At 40.3% G+C, this 20593-nt stretch overlaps 1 pseudogene; it reads left to right on the top strand.

Moving 5' to 3' along the window:
- The first annotated feature begins 3001 nt into the window (after positions 1–3001).
- Positions 3002–17867, top strand: LOC137280832 (uncharacterized; annotated as a pseudogene).
- Positions 17868–20593: the final 2726 nt, after the last annotated feature.

Consider the following 20593-nt stretch of genomic DNA (forward strand, 5'->3'; position numbering starts at 1 on the left):
CTACGTGGGGCAATAGCAGCTATGACGATTTCGGAATCGAATGTTGTATTGTGATAGGGTTAACTTGATATTGCGAGATTCTTGACAGAATATGAATATGACAGTTGAGAAATTCATGTTTACTTTCATCAGTAATTAGTGAAAGTTATTTTCGGGGAAACCTTTCAGCCTTCAGTGATATTCTTCTTTGACTTTGGAAACCGTTTTGACATTCAGTGGTATTCACCTTCAAAGCTTTTCGTTCATGCTGTGACTGTCGGATGTACTGGAAAACTTCACCCAGTTCGAGTCCTGACAGGGGTGCTTTGTGGAACCCATTTCTGGTGTCCTGGTCATGACGAGGGGTAACGCCAGACTCATTCTTTCACTGACATGAAACGCACATATCATTTCATTTGTTATGCTATGGCATTGTATAGATTGGGCTGTAATCTTTTGAATCACTGCTTTATCGATATGAAAGGTGTTTCGAAAATATTGCACGAGTGCTTCATTCACATTTTTACATTTCTTATTATTTCGTGTCTTTTAATTATGAGAAACAAATATAAATGAATACAGCTTCATGCCATACAACTGAAAGCAAAGCTGTATTACACAAACGGACTGCTAACCTACTGCTACTGGTGCTGCTACAACTACTACCACTACCACCACCACTACCACTACCACTACCACTACCACTACCACTACCACTGCCACTACCAATACCACTACCACTACCACTGCCACTACCACTGCCACTACCACTACCAATACCACTACCACTACCACTACCACTGCCACCACTACCACTACCACTACCACTAATACCACTACCACTGCTACCACTACCACTGCCACCACTACCACTACCACTGCCACCACTACCACTGCCACCACTACCACTACCACTACCACCACCACTACCACTACCACTACCACTACCACTACCACTACCACCACTACCACTACCACTGCCACCACTACCACTACCACTACCACTACCACTATCACTACCACTACCACTACCCCCTACCACTACCACTACCACTACCACTACCACCACCACCACCACTACCACTACCACTACCACTACCACTACCACTATCACTACTACTGCTGCTGCTACTACTACTGCTACTGCTACTGCTACTGCTACTACTGCCACTATTACTACTGCCACCACTACTTCGACTACTACCTCTACTGTTGCTATTACTGCTACTACTGTTACTATTAGTACTACCGTAGCTACTATTACTACTACTACTACTACCACTACCAGTTCTACTAATAGTTCTACTAGACAGTTGTTCCTGAAATATAAACCACATGAAGGTCTGAGTTATATTTTGTTTCTTGAGCAACCCGTGTTTTTCGTAACAGGCGACTACAGGAATCGTTGTTAAGAACTTTGCCTGGCCATATAATGACATGGAGCAAACATTATATGCAGTGGACTGGTTTGTGATGAACCACAGAATGTAAATGGTTATCGTACAGGGTAAGTACAGTTGTAGTAAAGGATGATATTGGTATGTTCTCAAACAGAATATCTGTCCCACGAAAGACATTAGATGGAGATATACAACGAAACGTAGACAACAAGGAAGGGAATCATAAATGCTTGCCCCAAATACTTAATATGCCATCATCAAGATACCCGCGAAGTTCCTACATGATACTCAAAGCTGAATAGAGATTATTGCCCAGATTTAGTTTTATAACTTTTACGTTTCATTGTCATTCATTCACATCACCCACTGACCCCGCCAATTTCAACAGAAATTATTTCAAGATCTAAGCTGCTGGACTTTCAGAGAAGAAAACACTTGATCGTAAGTCCGTGTAAATTGTAGGGGTTGTTTACGACACAAGGCAAAATTAGCTCTGTTCTGGTGAAGACAATCACTGACTTTTAAAAAACATCAGCTTACGGTTGAAGAGGATTGTAACATTACAACAGGCTATTCGAGATAACGCTGTAGGTCTATAAGGTAGATAACGGCTATAATATGCCAATGCTTTATACAATACTCATGCTTAAAACTAACTTATGTGAATGTTAGTCGCGAAATTGTATATGTTCATGTTCACTGCACAAAAGCAATTAGTTAAACAAGCTAAGGGAAAGGTTCCCGTAGTTTGTAACTAAAGTCTACTCTCCCATAGTCATGTGCACGCTCTAGCTCATAGTACGTCGAGCTGTCTCTGATCACAAATAACATTACATTTTCATTTAAAATTTAAGAGACAGTGTCACACCATCTTCAAAACTAGTTGAAGATCACGCGGAGAAGTTCCATCTTGGCCTACAGTGGCATGTTCATTGGCAGGCTCAATGGTGGCTGGAGCGGCAGAGACTGAGAACGTGGGCGACGATGTCGTGGATGTGACTGTAGCTGCTGCTGTGGCAGATCGTCGTTTCCTCTGTATCATCTTATCAACCCGGGCCTCCATCTCCGATGATGTTCTGTGCGTTGTGAAAACGTTAACATTATTCACAACAGCATATTATCCTGATCTAGTATTAAGGACCTTCTGGTAACATTATTCACAGCAGCATATTATCCTGATCTAGTATTAAGGACCTTCTGGTAACATTATTCACAGCAGCATATTATCCCGATCTAGTATTAAGGACCTTCTGGTAACATTATTCACAGCAGCATATTATCCTGATCTAGTATTAAGGACCTTCTGGTAAATGTAACATAGACTAAGTCTGCTATGTGAAATTTAGGGGACAGGTCAAACAACATAATCTTAGCCAGACGAATAGCAGTTTACAAATTAATATCCACATGGAAAGAAAGTGAGTGTTGGAATGTTGCACTGTGCACCTTTCCAGCTATATGGCTACTGTCTGTAAATATTCGAATCTGTACCAGGAGAGCCAGTGATCAATAGCATGAACATATACCTTTGCGAGAGGGATAAGACGACAACCACATGAGCGAACCTGACCACCCGGATTGTCGTTCTGTTGAACGCATAGGTTCTAATGAAAGCATAGGTTATGCGTGGCGTGGCGTGGCGTGGCGTGGCGTGGCGTGGCGTGGCGTGGCGTGGCGTGGCGTGGCGTGGCGTGGCGTGGCGTGGTGTCGACGACGAGAAGCAGTATGTTCATTTCCCCATTAAAAGTGGGGTGGACGAATGGGCAGTAGGCAGTAGGCAGTAGGCAGTGGGCAGTGGGCAGTGGGCAGTAGGCAGTAGGCAGTAGGCAGTAGGCAGTAGGCAGTAGGCAGTGGGCAGTAGGCAGTAGGCAGTAGTTTTCACAGGGTTGAATGCGATATTCGAGGCTTGGGGGTCCGATCGTCAAAACCCTGGCCATTTTGTCATGATAATTTGTACTAATTTCCTATCTTGTTTTACTACCTGTACCGAAGACTATACTCAGGAATGAGACCGTCAGGTGGCAATATCAACAGGCTTTTCTTAGTGAATTCATGTATGATTGTGTGGCCGTATCCGTCGTTCAGATATCCGGGTGACGGTACAAAAACAGTGTATGTTTTTGTGGGTACCAGACCCAGGCAGCAATGCGTTCAACACTATACTGACTGAGTGAAGGCTTGAGAGGCTGTGCCAGTGCGTGTATCATTGACAACACTATAAAGACACCGTAACACGCACAGCCAGTCAGCCTTCCACAGCAGTTGATTAATCAATTGGTCCAGACCACCACCATATTTATAACGTTACGGTGTGCGGAAGGTGCAATGGAAATTATTCCTTTGCCACGCCTCATTCTCGGCCTAAGACCTGAAGCAGAATCCAACTTGGTCCCGGAAACGGCACTTTTTCCGATATTTGCCTGGCGCTTCGATCAGCCACTTTAACCACATGATTGAGTTTCAAGATGCCAGCTTGCGACCAGCGTAGATTTCCAGGGTGTCACCGTGGCCTTGAGGCTCAATAGCGCATTGAAGTTGAGTGGCAGTAGCTATAAAGCGTTTCGCTTGTTGGACAGCAGTCGTGACACATTTCAAAGTGCCGGTGTGAAAGAACTACTGGCGTGGTACCCGTTACTAGGGGTATTGCTGTTTTCTTCCAAACACATACGTGCCGGGTAGATGTTTGATCTATTCCCTACATCGAAGGGAAGCTGCCTTAACGATTACTTGACAGTGCCATCCCAGTGGAGGTGCTGACATACTGTTGAGTGTGAGTGAACAACAACAACAACAACAACAACAACAACAACTACTACTACTACTACTACTACTACTACTACTACTACTACTACTACTACTACTACTACTACTACTACTACTACTACTACTACTGGGGGTAGGTAAGTTAGGTGGTAAAGGTTGAGATTCAGTTACGATGAGGTTTTGGGGTTAGGATTAAGCTCGGGTTCAGGTTTAGGTTTAGGTTTAGGGTGAGGTAAGCATATCACGTTGGTCTGTCTGCGCCTGTATTTATTTTTTGTGTTATCTATATCGTATCCAAATTCAAATTCCACCCGTCTCCAAAACAGGTTGTTCATTTGTTCTTGGACACGAAGAGTCTGTGTTAAAAAATAGGAACACTGAAGTGGGTGTAAGCGAACGGGGCCCTGTTTGACGTTGATATACTATATAACCTTGGTCTGAGCAACGGTTTTGCAGGCACCCTACTTCATCCTCAAATCCACACCTGTCCCTACCAGCAAAGAGAGAGGTGCCCTCGTGTGTTCAGAAAAAGAACACATTTAAATCAAAACATTCAATCCGTCAGCATAACGCTCGCACTATATACAACGCACACACTCGTCCCTTACTAACCATAGTGGATAACATCGTTATCAGCAAGTTCCGCTTTTCGGTTTCAATGCGCGTGTGAGCCCTGATATCAAGTACTGTCGTGTTTACCACCAATTCCATCATGTGACTGCGCTTTCCTGTATCATCTTAGAATCCGGAAATTCCACAGCCCGATGTCGTGGTCAAACTTTGTGGTCTGAGCACCAAATCGGCATCCCCGACTGGAACCATTGACATAGGTGCCAGAGGATATTGACTTCTGTAGCGGTTTCGGTTTTCTTGAAGGCAAATATTTGGTCTGCAGTGGAATACTCTGGGCGAAACCCCGCTTGAAATTCAGCAATTAGTCCATTAATATCTAACCAAATTCTTACACGTTTTTCTATGATTGATGTAAAAACCTTCCACAGCAGTTCAAGAGAGATATGCCTCTGTAGTTGTTTGGGTTATTTCTTGGCCCTGATTTAAATAGCTGGAATACTGGTATGATAATCCCGTTATCTGGAAATAAGCCACTATCCAAGACTTTATTGAACAATAAGAGTAGAAAAGGTAACAAATATGAAGTACTCAGCTTTAAAAGTCCAGGTGGTATACCATCATCACCAGGGGCTTTACCTGGTTTTAAATCCCGAATACTGTTGTGTAACTCCTTTTCTGTGATTACACCATTCAGTATGTCATTTGGAAGATCTATTGGGTAATTATCACAGGATTCACAAAGTTCACAAGTGTGGTTATCAGCAAAACTATACACTGCATCATCGAACCAGTTATTTTTGGTATTTGTTTGGATTCAGTAGATCAGAAAAGTAGGAGAACCATGCGTCTGGTGTGATGTTACTCGTTCCTTTATCTGATAACAATCGACGTTTCACTGTTCTCCAGAAGAGTCTACAATCACTTCGAGAGGCGGCATTTGAGATCTCGCCTGCAAGCATTTTATCGTACTGGGCTTTCCTCAACTTGCAGTAACGTTTAAAGTTTGCTTTAGCTTGCAAATAATTTGTTACGTTATTTTTGCAATGAAACTTTCTAAGTTTAGTGAGATATTTATATTTCTCTGATTTCAGAAAGTTGCTCTCATTGTCAAACCATGGTTGTTGGTTACTACTTTTTTCGTTAAATGTGTTTGCATTATAGCCCACATTGGGGCAGAGTAGTTGGAAAATATATGTGTTAATTTGGAAACAGCGACAATAACATCAATAAGGATGAAACAAATTTCCCCATGCATGTATCTATTATATCTAAAGCGAGGTACTCGTACCATTGGTATGTCATTATGGGCGTTTTTACATCGCTGTGTAGGGAAAATATTAGTAAAGGTACATACAAGTGGCAGGTGATCTGATTCTGCTGACTTGTGAGGACTGACATATCCTCCATATTAGGAAATAAGCAAGTACTGATGACAAAATAGTCTACTATACTGGTTCCAGTGCTAGAAATAAATGTCCAGTTAGCAGGGGTATCGCTGGTGGTACGTCCATTGACGATATGCATGTTCATTGTTTTACAAAGAGTGAGCATCTCAAGACCATGCGTATTCACAACTGTGTCACGGGAAAGTCTCGGTTTTACGTAGGGGTCTTCAGTATACAAGTCATTGTCTACAGGTATGTAATTAGCATTATCGTCAAAAATGAAATCATCGTCAGCTGCTGTTCTCGCATTAAAGTCTCCACATATAATGAAAGTTGAATTCACACCAAATTCTGTTTTCAGTTGGTGAAGCTTGTTCTCCAGCAAGTTGATCCCACTGTCGTCTAGACCATGATACTTCGTCGCCCCAACCGAGTGTACGTATATACATATATAGAAGACGGGATAAGGGAAATCAACATTAACTAATTGAAAGATACAGTTGTCCCATGTATCTTTAATTTTGGAAAAATACATCTTTATCCGATCTCTAACACATACAGCGATACCTCCGGAGTATCTGCCACGGTTGTCGCTTGCAAAGCAGAAATAATTATGCAATATAGTGTTAAGTAGAGCTTGTGTATCATTACACATAGTTTCTGTAAAACCTATTACGTCAAACAGGTTAATAAGGGATACACAATCTTGAAAGATTAAAGCTGATCGCAACCCATTTGCGTTCCAAGTACAGAAGGAAACAGTTTCATCAGGTGAGTCAAGGGACGGGTCACTACAAGTACGAGTATCACTGGGGCCATGGCCATGCTCCTATGCAGTATCCGGTCCCCCTGGACTGGACGTCACTGACTTCACGCTGTAGGAGTTATCGCCCGTCGGATTGTCGGCCTTGTCCTTACGTTGTGTAGATGAGGGTCTCTGAATCCAGTTACGGGTGCCAGAAACTTGAGAAACTGGCCAGATTTATATGAACAATCAAATACAATCGATTTGGAAGCTGGATTGTCTACACGAGAAGTATCTTCACAAGTTTGTTCACAATCAGTACACACATTCCACACAATCATTGAGTTAATTTCAGGATACGGGCTACTCGGGTACATTTACAAGTTATTGTATATGGTGTGCGCAATTCAGGATACATTTGATGGGAATGAAAAAGATAAAAGAACCCACTTTCACGCACCAGTTATCGTCACAGACAGATAAACAGGCAGTTTTGGTACAGTTTTATCAAAAGAATCTAAAAAACATTGATTTTTCTTTTGTAGCTGCAGAGTAGTATCTGCTATCATTGGCTCGTCATCGGCGAATAGAAGTGCATGTATTTTTAGAATTTGAATTGATATGAAAGTGGCATAACCACATTTACTTACAGCAAATGATTGATAAACATAGTAAATGATTTTGGACACATTTTGGATTTTTGGATTTTTGTAAACATCCTTGAAATATTTTGATAGACCTGTTCAAGTTTTCACAAAAGCTGATAATTTACAATACTTGTCATACAGTATCAGCTTCTTCAGGATTTCAGTTTATACCCATAGATTTCAGACATCATGATGAACGCCGTCAAAGGCCTTTCGCAAATCGATGAATAAACAATAAAAAATATCCATTCTTGTTAGATATATACTTTTGAATTATTTTTTTAAGTGATGTACGTGTATTATATAGCTACAAAGAGGTAGTTAAATGGATCTGATACTTGTCTAAAGCTCAAAACACAATTCACGACAAAGCTATGTCATTTGGAGCAACAGTAAATATTGTCGCCCGTGAGCGAAACACTTTGGCCAATAGGCGAGATATTTTAGTAGCGTCTTATTCAGGTATTCTGGAATATCATCCGGGTAGTCGCAGGTTAAACGATGACAAAGTAACAACCAGTCATGGGGAATATATGTAGTTCCATATTCGTCTCCTTTTAAGGAAACTTTCCTTCTTTCTTGTTTCCGTCCCAATATCTAAACCTGGACGTGACCGTATTGATCCTCCAAGTTATCGACCAATTTCATGCACACGCTGTTGAACGTATGACCAATAATCGATCATTTTCAATCGTAGGAACCACCATTCTACGTACTGATATACAATGTGGTTTCCCTAACAAAATTTTGATCAGATTGATTCTGCCATCAGTAATAAACACTATGCAGCGTCTAATACTGTCAATTTAAATCACAAGGTTAAAAAGATTTAAGCCAAAACCAATTGTATTTAGTTTTACAGAAAAAAACACACACAAAGACCCAGAATTAATAATGGTTGACAGGAAGCCAATTTCCTGGGTGTTATTTTTTATCACTTCTTGACACATAAGATATTTAAAGTATAAATGATCGAAGACACTGGAAATACCAACTCCAAATGCGGAGACGATCAAAAGTCAATCCCTAGCTTTATATATTATACCCTTATCCGCTCCAAACTCGACTACGGCTTCATGAAAAGAAAATAAAACTATGTGAAAGTAACTGATATATCAAAGGCACTATACCACACCACACTTAAATAGTACTGTCAGGGAAGATACGATACAAATTATTCCAAACAAAATTACTAATTTAGATCGCGATATTAAACTGACAAATCCGTATCAATTAATGCAACGTTTGAATTATACCGACCCTCGCGTCCTCTACCGGAAAAACATTATTTCAAGCGAAGCCGTTGTGATAATGCTTGAAATTTGCTAAACGTGTTGTAAAACTTCCTGCACTGACTCATTCCCTTCAAACAAACGTCATGGAGTTATGTTCATTGGATCGTTCTTTAAGAATACTCCAGCACAACTTGTGTTTCAAACCGGTTCGGCAAACACCGACAACACCGCATGCGACTGTTTCCGATGTACGTAGCAACTGTGTATATTGTATATATGTCAAGTGTTCTCTGTTTGGAATCTGTTCGCATCGAAGTTTCAATTTGGTCTAAGGACGTCTTTTATTGGACGGAAAGGAAGCTGAAGAGAGTACTGTCCCAACATATATTATATAGGGCAGAGTATTGTCGGAAATATTTGTCATCGTGCCTTTAAGGATATTAGATTCTATTCTTCACCCGAGACACAGATTTTATGTGGAGGCTGATAAACCTTCCCCAGAACTACGCTGTCTTGAATTATATTTTCCTGATATTTCTAAATTACGGTCGATGAAATATAATCCAAACACTAGCAAAATTTAAGTACTCCTTAACAAACCCATTTATGGACCATCAACAAATGCTTACTAGTATACTTACACGTCTATGTTCATGGATTGATTTAAATCCACTGTTGTTGGATCATGAACAATATTTTCAAGATGACAGCTCCTTTTTTCCAACAGAGGATAATATAAGGATAACGCTATTTCTCAGGGGACTATCATTTGCAGCAACCTGAGGTTTTTCATTAACTGCCCGACGAAGGAGGTTTTAGTTTCAAGGTAGGTTGATGATAATACATTGGGTTTATATTCATAAAATATTTTATTAGAAATTGAAAACTCATGAGAACACATTAATCGTCTTCGTTTACAGGCCCCATGGCAGTTATACCACAAATTATAAATGACAAGTTGCAATATTGAATTTGAACGTCATGCTCAACATCATAATGAAATATATCCATGAGCATGGATCGTGCAATAACCCATGTTTTAAAGATGAGTACGAAAACATATGGTAACTGTGACATACTGTACTCGTATTTCAACACAAGAAGAACTGAAACTGAAACATGGTAACTAATTACTGCAATCTGAGAAGAACAAACAAAAATGTCGACATCAACAATGCAGGACAGTAAGATCACCGTGACTACCCCACTAATCTGATTGATGTACAGTTTTTAAATAATGGTTGTTCTGGTTGTATGAACCACCACAGGTACCAGATATCGCCAAACCTTCACCATTACCAGACAAGCAGCCATCCCTCGAATTTATAACATTTGCCTGTCTCTTTCTCATGTAGCCAAAGAAGCCTCGAAGAACAACACTCCCGGTTACAGTACTTCCTCATAGACATGATACTGATGTTTTATACGAATTTATATCCATTCACCGTGGCCATTGGTGTGTGCCAGAAGCTGAACGACACTTTAGTCCATGCCTGGTCACGTGGTTTCTCGTTGGCCGCAAGATTCACCTTAAGAGGACTAATAGCCATGTGGTCAGTGTACAAGTTAGCACCAGTGTTGTGACAGGACATCACTGCATTATGCTTGCCATCATGCAAGTCAATAGCTTGCCATCAAGCATTTTCTGAATATCTGGGTTTTGCCTTGTGTAAATAGTTATATTTTAGCATCGCCGTCTTTTAAATCATTTCAAGAGCGCACTTACTGCAATTTTGAAATTCGTAGTTGCACGAAAGGAACGACAGTTTAGTTAATGCCTGGCCAAATGGTTTCTCGTTGGCCGTAAGATTCACCTTAAGACGACTAATAGCCATGTGGTCCTACTGCAATTTTGAACTTTGCAGTTGCACTTTGTGCTAGGCCATCTGACCATGTGAGTTTATAATCTGTACGAAAAGAACAGTTTGGGACCTTTACAAATGAAGGTTTGTCGATAGATCAAAGCCGAGGAATTCTATTTGAGTTTCACGTATGGTGTATTCTAACTTTGATTGATTAATAAAGGGCATGATAAAGAGCGTTGAACATCAAAGAGTGACGTGGAACTCATCACAGTGTAAAGAAGGCGTCAGTCCCGTGGGGAAATTTCGCACTGGTTTAAAACATGACCTTATGGCACATATAGAAAAGAGCCAACTGTTACCTGTTAAATTATTGACGGAGCTGTTGTAATCTATGCCAGTCATCATGAATGCGACATTCATACCCCATGCTGTAAAACATGACCATGAATAAATAATGCTACAAACAGTAGCTGCAGATGTTGCACGTTTTAAGTAGCAGGGAATCCCACCAAAACATACACCTTTTATAAAACATACCAGACAAGACATATACAGAGGTAGTCACTTCTTCCACACCTTTAACTCTTTACAGCGAGGTAAGTAAATTCCCTAATGGACGACATTTCACCAGGCTTGTTTGGGTAACTCATGAGTGTGTTTGAGGCGGAGGACGATTCGGGTTAGACGGTCAGGAACGGGCAGACTCGCTGATTTGGTTGACATATGTAATCCTATCCCAGCCGCATAGATCAATGCTCATATTGTCGATCACTTGATTTGACTGCTTCAGCATCAACATGAGAAACATATATAACCCAAAGTACTACTTCACATATCAGTAGGGGAAACAAGGAAACCCAATAGTACTGCTTCACATATCAGTAGGGGAAACAAGGAAACCCAATAGTACTGCTTCACATATCAGTAGGGGAAACAAGTAAACCCAATAGTACTGCTTCACACGTCAATTTGTGAAACGGGTATGCCCAATGGCACTGAATCACATGCCGATATAAGAAACAAGCACACCCAATGGCACTGCTTGATATGTTAATATGGGAAACAAGTACACCTAATGGTACTGCTTCACACGCCAGCTCTTGATACAGTGGCAGAAAAGTGGCAGATATGATCCCTAATGGACGACAACATGGGAAACAAGTACACCCAATGGTACTGCTTCACATGGCCATATGACAAATAAATACAAACAATGGTACTGATTCACATGGGAAACAACCAATAATACTGCCGTACATGTTAATATGAGAACCATATATACCCAGTGGTACCGCTTCAAATATCAATATGAGAAACATATATACCCCATGGTACTGCTCCTAATGTCAATATGGGAAACAACTATTGTAATTTTCTAATCTTCTTTCTTTTCATCACCGTATATTTCTGGGATACCCTTAGACACCGCAAAAGGGTTTAACTTTAAAGGTTTATTATCTTTGGTCTCGATGACAATAAAACGTGGCCAGCAGTCAATGCGTTTAGACGGTCTGAGGTCATCAACAGGGTCACTTTCAAGAGGAGGTTTGCTCTTTTTAGTCGGGGTTTCATAAGTCATGGTGAGTTATTTAGGTTTCATCATCCGAGCTCCCCACCCACCACGGAGTATCACAAGGACCATGCTAAAGCAAGCGGGCCTCCAGCTTGCAACACCAAAGGTACCCGGATGATATACTCCAGCAGAACAAATATAATTAATCCACCAGATTGGCCCATGGGCCACCGCCTTCTGGACATAAGACTCCAGGCAAAGTTCAGAACTTCTAAAATACATTCCAAAACCAGAAAAATCGATGAATAATTCAGCCAAGACCGAAATTAAAAGTCCAAATAAAATTTGTGTAACGACATATATATGTAATCCATGCACAGGGCGTGACATGACCAGCCGATTCAACCACCCGTCTAAGTGAAGTAAGGGCTGAAGTGGTGTGTTAGGCAAACAGAACATGGTTAAAGGTCCAGTTGCACCCAACCACCAGGATCCCTTCCTCCACCGACACGGGACGCAACCCACGGTAAACAGGTTGCCCAATTCGTCCGCTCCTTGCGACCAGCAATTTGGTGCTATGGACCTTGCTGACCCGGGTCCACACGGCGGTTGGCGAGCACTTAGCGTTGCCCAACACTCACAGCGAGGAGGTGGCTCCCCACGAGTGGCTAAGAAACGTGTATACCACATTGATTCACATGTCAGCATGAGAAATCACGGTTCACTTAAAAAATCAAAACATACTTCTTTGCTACATACATTGTTTGTTATACTTTATCTTTACATGTTCGTTCCTTTGTATTTCTTGTTCCCAGCAACATCACCTCAGCAGCCCAAATAGCAAACACTGATAACACTCGTCATGACCCATATTCCCTGCATTTCTGCTGATGATGACACTCGTCATGCCAATGTTTACAGCACTTCTGCTGATGATAACACTCGTCATGCCAATGTTTACAGCACTTCTGCTGATGATGACACTTGTCGTATTGCCCATATTCCCTGCCCCTCTGCAGATGGCGACTTATAATGGTCATAATCTGAAGTATTCTTATCCATACCAGTGTTTTAAAACGCAGTAATGTGATTTTGATTTTTGTTATACGTACCAGTTATCGCTAGTGACTGATAGGGTGGTGTAAATCCAAAGTAGGGTCCATTCAGGCAGCAGTCTGTAAGTCCCTAGAGAACCTCGTATGGTGATCTACCTTCAGTGACTGGTGTTCTGTTGCCCATTGCTATATTTATTTCTGCAGTGTTACCTTTGTATGATTACATGCTAGTTTTAAATGTTTGTCTGTGGTAGTATATTAGCTATTTGCTGTCTTTCGTTGACAGGTTGATCAGCTAAGTTTACTTTAATATGGATCTCTCATAGTCACTATATGGCTGAATTACAGCCGATGTGACTTTGAATATACTCACTCACTCACTCACTCTCTCAATCACTCACACCCATGTGAAGATCCGAATGAGAAAGTACGAGTAATTCATGCTTATTAATTTCAGGATCGGGTTGTCTGGTTGGTTTCATTGGTGAATGCTTGTATTCGTATCCAAATTACACAGACTGATGTGTGTGATTACCCTTGAGTCAATGCATCTCCAATTGAAAAGCTTCTAGGCAACGCTTCAACCACTAGTTTCCCTGAAACCTTGGCCCTGGAGATACGTATTCTACAGGTCAAGTATCTACTTATTATTTGTATTTTTCACAATTCTACAGCCATGGCCAATGGAAAATACATTGCGGTGTTTCTAACTCTGATTTCGTTCAGCGGATTCATTACCTTCTGTAAGTATTCACTAAGTGTGATAACAACACCTTACTAAGATATTACCAATATTTCAAATGTCTTTAATCAATAACTCAATTTAGTCAAACTGACGGTTATTCCAGTTCACATCTTTCGTGGGGATTGGGAAAGGTGTCACATTTATTCATAATATAATTATCCTATTTCTTCATTCAGGCATGCCAGCTCCTGAGAGAGTATCGTTAGTCCATGCCAGTTAAAGAGCATTGCATCAACCACCGTTGTCGAATATTTGTTAACCTATGAAGATCCGGGTTAGAACGGGTCTTCACCAACCCATGTCTGTCGTAAGAGGCGGTTGAGGTGATCTGGTGGTCAGATTCAATGACTTGGTTGAGGCAAGTTAATCCATGGTCATGCCACTTGTGACCGGGTGTAAAAAACTTGGAGTCAACCTTGGTTTGCTTTTGCAGGTGTTTGTGAAGGTCTTTTCCCAAAAGCTGGTGTGGTGTTGTTACAATGGATCAAGCAATAAAAGTCAATGCATTTGATTGGTGTACAATAGTGTGGAATGCCCACAAACGTCGTGAAAACAACAAAGAAACAATTGATATCCATGACATTTTGTCGTACATTAGAATACCGACTTCTAAATGCCTCTCAAGAACCTTTATATGGATCGTTTTGGTACTTTTATTTTCCAAGAAATAAACACAAATCTCTTTCTTCAGCATCATATTTCAAGTGGACAATCAGGCTGGAGGTGCTTCAAACACCAAAGGTACATCTTTAGTTTCATAATACTCTAAATTGTCAAACACCATTGAAAAGCCTTTTAATATGAGATTTCTTGTGGCTTGAGAAAGGGTCTTTTCACTACAAGTTTAAGTTTAGTGAGTGCAGATATAAAATAATGACCACTTTAAGTGGCAAAGCATTTTATTCATTTCACAAAACAACGCACATTACTTTATGGATATTAGTGTGTGCTTGAGTTAGTTTTACGCAGCACTCAGCAGTATTTCACCTTTATGGCTCCGGTTTGTGAAATAATCGAATCTGAAAGTGACAATCCACTGATCAACAGCATAAGCGTCGATTTACGTACTTGGGAGACAATCACACGTGTCAACCAAGGGGGCATGGTGGGAGAGCTGGCTAAGGCACCAGGCTAGTGATCCAGCGAGGTTGAGGTGTCGGGATCGAGCCCTCCTGTGACCGGATGTAAAAGCCTTGGAGTCAGCTTTGTGTGCAGACTCTTTCGGTGTTGTCACAGCCTCTAGTGTACAGTACACAACCCTGTGCACTTAAAAGAACCCACGAATCCGTTGGTATATGACCAGGTGGTGGCCACATGAACACGTGCATACTCCTAGTTGCGGGTACAGCAGTAAACTTGGACAAAGACTATATGTTCCAGTCCACTGTCAATTGGGTACCTCGTTAGGATGAGAGAGCCATAATAAACTCGGTGCGCCTAGTGGCAGCAAGAGTTGTATACTCCACAGGGAGTTGAGATTGAAATACGATGTGTTTTTGAGATTGACATCCAGTGATCGAGGGAAAAATACAAGCGCCCTGAGCATGCACTAGTACTTGGATATGTGCGCTATATAAATATCCAATCTATCTATCTAAGCGAGATAAACCAGTTCAGTGAAGATTGGTTCTACCCTGGACCTTCATGGGTCTTCATGGATAAGGATTCCCTGCTTCTTGTCTGATGCTGAAGATCAACTAGGACCCGGAGCTTTCATGGCATTGTGATTGTACTTAATGGCCACTTATAGTAAATCTAGCTGGCTGTGTTGACGAACCATTACTCCAAGGTTTCTCATATTGTTATTGTTGAAGTTGGGGAACATTCAGGAAGTACAAGCTTTCACAAACTTTTCAAAGACATACATCATATGGACGCACCATCATTTCTCTATATCACCATCCGTGAACACAACTCATGGGTTGCACATGTACAAAAGTACAACACAGTGGACCGTTGTACACAGTAGCGTGGGGTTTTATTTTCAATTTAAACGCTTTTCAAGGAAGTCGATAATCATTGTATATACGTACACCATTAACGTTGACAACCAACTTGCATCATCACACAGTTGTCAGTATTTGTTTCTACCCGGGTGTTTGTTTGTTTGTTTGTTTGTGTTCGTTGCATGTCTGGCAAAGGATAATTGTTCATGTTTTATTTTATGTTTCAGTCTTGGCAAGGTGCCGACTCAGGGGTGAAGTGGCATTCCATACAAGTGACATATAACATAGACAAGCGTACAAATAAAGTGAGTGAGTGAGTGACAAATGAAATACGTGATGCACGTGATTAAAAACCAACTGCACCGCAACTACACTGTTCCTAAGCTCCTCTCAACTTTCTGCCTACTCTATACGCATTTACCTTGAGGACGCCCAGCGATGTTGCGCGTTTTCAATACGTGCGCAAAATTTAGCAATGATGAATATGATTTGGAGATTTTACGTGCGCTTTTCGGTATAAATATATAGTATGCACATACCCATACAACAGTTTAAAGCGGGCAGCAGTTTATGAAAGTCATATTTTCAATATATTGTGCATTTTGCTCTCAGTTTCATTTATGGGACGAAATGTAACATAAATAAGACCATCTAGTAAATTACATCATTAGACACGAATGGAGTCTATTAAGTCAATCTTCCTTCACATACCGCTTAGGCTATCATTTTTATTAGTTCCTTAGCTTGTGAAGCGGGGATACACAGTGCCCCATGAAAAATAGAGTATGGAAGCCGAATCGTTTGTCGGGTACTTTTTAAGTACAAGTTATACTTTGATACCAACAAAATCAAGGAAAATACACGATGAAATATGGAGTATAATATCGAACATTTGGAATTACGGAAACTGTTCTGGAACTTGCACTTGGCCACATTCACACGAACTATATTTGTTCAGTAAGACAAATATATGGATTAATGTTCTTTAATCTTTTTCACAAAACGTTTTGGGTTCATTCCAGATCCCCGCATCAGGTGAGGACTATTTTCTTCCGTTCACCTGATGAAAGGATCTGGGAAGACCCCGAAAGTAAGTATTCCTGGTTTAAGTACTGAAGATGTTTTCTCCCTGAATTATAAGAATTATCATTTTTTGCAGATTCTTTCTCAAAGCATTGACGATCCTTCTTTCATCAAACCAGAAATCACAGTGGTTACAGCCTATTTCAACATCGGCTCCTTCGCCAAAGGAAGTGGGGCTAACATGTTTATGCCAACCCAATATAAGCACTGGATGAAAGCTTTTGGCAACATTAAAAACAACCTTGTCGCATATACCGATTCCAAGGATGTGTACGACCTCTTCATAAACCTGAGACGCAGGTTTCCCAGCAATATGACGAAAGTGTTCCTGATAGACAGATACAACCTTTGGTCCTTCTCCTTGGCCGAAGAAATCCGGAGTATCTACATGTAGCCCAACTATCCAAAGCATCAACCGAACACAGTCAACGAGAACTACTCATGTGCAATGCATGCTAAGTTTGAATTGGTCAACAGAGTTTTAGCGGACAAACTTTAGCGTTTTAGTTTTTTCCAACAAAATATTTCTGCTGGCTAGATATTGGACTCTTCCGGAGTATCGCTGATGACAAGAAAACCTTCAAGCTCCAGATTCCCAAAGAATGGGATCAACAGAAAGTGGCCTTCAGTGCAGTATCCCCCTTCAACAAACAGGAGACAATCGCAAAGGTTATTAAAAACAATAAGGTTTGGGTTGGAGGCGCAATGTTTTTAGGAACACCTGAAGTGCTTCACAACTACACAGAAGACTACATGAATACAGTCAAGATGCCGATAAAGCAACGCTTGATGAATACGGATCAGCAAGTTATATATTCCATGTACCTGCCATCCTCACTGGTTAAACCCCAAGTCCAGATACAAACATTCTCCCGGCAGCATAATCCTTTTGACTATTGGTTCTATCTTGGATACCTGTGCAGGGAGACATGGTTAAAAACCCAAACTCCTGTGAATAAAACAGTCTACAAAAGTTGCAGCCTTTTGCCATAGCTCTCTCAGTTGGTCCCCTAAACACTTATTAATTACAGAAATCTATAGTTTAGACGTAATTTGGGGTTTTTATTGTTTTTTGTTGTTTTTATTGTTTTTTTGTTTTTGTCGTTTTTGTCTTTGTTTTATTTTATTATCTTATTTTTTTATTTATTTTTTTGCATGAGTTTCATAGGCAGGTTTTTATCCTTGAAATCCTTTTCCCGAGTTTCCATGCAACGTTACTCGGTTACCGATTTTCATAATTTTAAATTTATTCACAGGGGAATTTATCTGGCTTTATTTCAGTAAGAATCGCGGCTATATATTCCACAATTTCCAGAATTCGACCATAAACGAGAGTGGGGTGTTTGTGCGTGTTACATCCCTTTCTTTCTTTATATGTATACGCTGTGATGTAGAGGAAGGACAATAGTGTTGTAGTCTGAGTCAGCTGAAGGAGTTCATTATCCCAGGAATGTTACCACTCTCCGGGAATTTCATTATATTGGAGTGAATCGTACAAAGGGAGATAATCACGTCTATGTTGTAAACACGTATCCACCGGTGAGTGAAGAGTTGGCTACCTAGTACAACTCAAAGCATCCACACTTTGTTCACATCATTCACCAAACGTAAAAGAGAAAACTACTTCCACTTCCACTACTTGTCCCTGATATGAGGGAAATGCGACGAAAACAGAAGTTCATGTGCTGATTAAGATGGAGAGCCACTTCACTGCTCAACACCTGGAACCTGCCGATTACCTGATTGAGAGTACTAAGTGCTATTCACGTCTGATATCCCTAGCAGGTCTCGGGGATTACAGGATTCAGGATTTTTTATTTTCATAAATCCTACAAAATGATATGGAAAACATACATGTTTTCGATGAATACAATGTGCATCAATGGCTGTTATGCATGTGAATATAATATAGATGTACAACTAAAACAGGGATAATACAATTTGCGTTAAATAAGACAATTTTTGAAGAAAGGATAATAGTCAGATTTCATCAGGAAAACAAATCTATCAATATTGGGATTATTGCAAAACTACCTAGGGAGAATACGTTTTCTTACATCATCTAGAGCTCTGCATGATAGGAAAATATGAAATTCGTCACATATAACGTTGTGGTTACAGACTGTACATGGTTTATTTTCTGTGTCAATATTTCACCATCTGCCGGTTTCAGTCGGTAATCTGTGATTACATGTTCTTAATTTTGTTAACCAAACACGTTTCAATGGGAGGCTGGTTAAATAAGGTTCTAGATGGGGGGTATTCTTTATAAGGAGTAATGCTTACTTTTTGATGAGTTTTGAAGGTCGGCATTCCATGACTGCTTAAACTGATCTATAAGTGTGTACTTAACAGAGTGTTTCAGCCAGACCGCGGAAGGGAAACTTTGGGACCGTCATATGTATGATAATCCAACATTTTGAAGTATATTTTTACCATATTTAAAAGATCACGTTGAATGTCCACACAAGTGGACACATTAGCCATTACATTATATACTGTACGAGATAACTTATGTGATTATGTAATGACTTTACACCGGTAGTTTATAATTCTGGTGGCCGGTGGGGTAGCGTAGTGGTTAAGGCGTTCGCTCGTCACGCCGAAGACCCGGGTTCGATTCCCCACATGGGCACAATGTGTGAAGCCCATTTTCTGGTGTCCGCCGCCGTGATATTGCTGGAATATTGCTAAAAGCGGCGTAAAACTTAACTCGCTCACTCACTATAATTCTAGTTTTAATCATTACTTCACTGGGTATTTACCATGTTCCCCATAAACCATAAAATTTGGAGTAGATTGTCGTATTTTAAGTATATATTTACATACTTTCAAGTGCGGTCTTTTTGTAGAATAGTTGCATTTCCATACTCGCAATCCTCTCACCCATATAATAAAATTGGGGAAATGCATTGAGTTTCAGCTGACAGTTGGGATTTCAAGATGCCTGGGATGGTGGGGTAGCCTAGTGATCAAAGTGTTCGTTCTCTACATAGCTTTTGGAAAAGATTACAATTTTGGTTTTATCTAAGTTAACCTTAAATTTCCACAATATACAATATGTTGTGAAATTGTCTAAGCTTAATTGTAATTCTTCAGCACTTTCAGATAGCAAGACAGTGTCATCTGCATACAATAGTGCAAATAATTTTATATGCAAGCCAAGCTGTTCTTTAATGAAACAATTTACAATACTAAGTCCCGTTACATAAAAAGGGACTGTTCACATAAAAACGTTTCAAGATCGTTAAGGTAAAGAACAAATAAGAACAGAGATAATTTTTCACCCTGTCTAACGCCAGTATGACAGTGACAGAGTGGCGAAGAAGAATTACCTTGTTTTGCACACGATTTAATTTGTTGATACATAGTACGAATTATCTTAAAACATTTGCTGCTTATATTACTTTTGATCATTTTAGTTCATAAGCCCTGTCTCCAAACAGTGTCAGAGGCCTGGCTAAAGTCTATGAAAGCACAATAGAGTTCTTTATTAAGACCCTTGTATATATCGATAAGGAACTTCAATAAGTAAACACCATCTGCAAGTAGAATATGCTTCACGGAAACCGGCTTGTGCTGTACTTATAAGTTCAATGGAATGTGAAAGTTTTGTAACCTCTCCGATAGTATGGAAGAGTAAAATCTCTGCCCAAGCAGCTTACACTTGTTATATGTAATTATTAGGATTGTACGAGCACCCTTTATTCTTACAGAGT

Source organism: Haliotis asinina, chromosome 4, assembly GCF_037392515.1.
Source record: "Haliotis asinina isolate JCU_RB_2024 chromosome 4, JCU_Hal_asi_v2, whole genome shotgun sequence".
Lineage (NCBI taxonomy): Eukaryota > Metazoa > Mollusca > Gastropoda > Lepetellida > Haliotidae > Haliotis > Haliotis asinina.